The 1,878-nt window shown below is 33.8% G+C and overlaps 1 pseudogene; it reads left to right on the plus strand.

Moving 5' to 3' along the window:
- LOC106460327 overlaps positions 1–1,878 on the plus strand; it is a 198,834-nt pseudogene that overhangs the window by 186,082 nt on the left and 10,874 nt on the right.

A 1,878-nucleotide genomic window follows, 5' to 3' on the forward strand; every position in this document is an offset into this window, starting at 1 on the left:
TGGACAACTTTTTTATAAACGAACGAATAGTGGGATTGACCGTCACTCTTACCGCCCCCACGGCTGAAAGAAGCGAGTATGTTCGATGACGGGGATTCGAACCCGCAACCCTCAGGTTGCATGTCGAACGACATAACCAGGCCATGTCAACGGTAGAAATATTCTAATACTGTAATTTAACCTTGTAATGAGAATACTCCTGCTACATTTACTGAATGGAGACTAACTCAAACAATTGTATTACCTGGAGGTTTTATTATGTAATATCCCTCTAATAGATTATAAGAAATATATATGATCCCCGATCTGTATGAGTTAAAATTTTTGCTTTTAACTTTTGAAATCATTTTTTGGCATATTCGATGTTTTCGTACTTTCTGAAATTATTCTGTGGCAGAATTGATTTTTAAACATCATATTAAGAATAAGTTTTTATATATTTGAAGTTTTTAACGTTTCTTAAGCCCTTCTCTTGCATACTTAATTTTTTTATGTTTTATGTTAATTCATTTTTATCTAATCTCGTCAAAATGATGTTCAAATATGTACGATTTTTTCCGAGTCAAAAGATTTATTCTAAGTGCATTTGCAACGTATTATTTAATAAAAAAACAAAGTTAAAACCCTTTTTTAAAACTTGAAAATGAATTTAATTCACTTACGAAAGCGTTTTATAAAGATTATCACGTCCGCCGATGGAACAGCGTTAACTTTACGGACTTACAACAACTAAAATCCGGGATTCGATTCCCGCGGTGGACACAGCGAATAATCTAAGTGGTATTGCTTTAAAAAACAATCAAGGAATTAACACAAGCACTTCATCATCATCGATATTTTTCTCCTGGTGGGTCAGCAGTAATTTTGAGAACTAATATGCTAAAATCCAGAGTTCGATTCTTCGTGATAAACAGAATGCAGATAGTCCATTGTGTAGTTTTGCACTAAGAAAACAACAAATCGCTCTTTAAACTTCTTGCAATGTTGTAGGGTCTACCATCGGCAAAATGTTAATATAGAAATGTAAATTATCGAAAAAACATAAAGTACTTTAAACTAAAATGCTTCTAGCGGTAATAATAACTACAGAATTTGGAAAATTGTTAAGGTAAAGCTTAATATTATAGTTCTTAATAATAAAACTCAATCTTTCTAGGTTGTGTTATTTTGTAAAGAAATATAACATTGAACTTGTTCATATTTATAGGTTAAGGACAAAAAACTCAGGCTTCGGTTTAACCTGAATCCATATAGAACGACTGACGAGCGCGAACTCTGGCTGCCTCACGTTATGGTCAGTGATGGACAGTGGCACTCTGTAAGGATCTTGAGGTATGGCAGTACAGCCAGTATCACGCTGGATGGTGGTGGTGGTCGTCGGTATAATGAATTGATAGATTATGAAGAACAACATCAAACTATGGAGATAGAAAAGCAAAACGTGGTTGCTGGTGGGGACGTACAGTACGTTGGTCCGGGAGTAACATTAGTGGATAATGACTTCCAAGAAGGTAATCAATACGTTATCAAAATATATTTCATTCTTTACTTTTTCCTGCTAAGGTGACAAAACATCAATTCATTCGCAAACATTTTAAACAAAGAACGGGTTTTTTACTTCGTGAATTGGTTTGAAAAAGTTGTCTCTCGGTGGGTCAGCGTTAAGTTTGCGGACTTACAACGTAGACAACAGGAAAAAAATTGGAATCCAAATTGACAGAAAACAATAAAAAATCTACCCATGTTTTTCACCATTGCAAATAAAAAAACATAGTATATCTATCAAAAACACAGTAATTAAAAAAAAAAAGAATCCAACATAAACAAACGAAAAATCAAGGAATCCGTCTTAATTGAACAAAACAACCCTACTCTAAA

Source organism: Limulus polyphemus, unplaced genomic scaffold (genome assembly GCF_000517525.1).
Source record: "Limulus polyphemus unplaced genomic scaffold, Limulus_polyphemus-2.1.2 Scaffold753, whole genome shotgun sequence".
NCBI classification, from domain to species: Eukaryota; Metazoa; Arthropoda; class Merostomata; order Xiphosura; family Limulidae; genus Limulus; species Limulus polyphemus.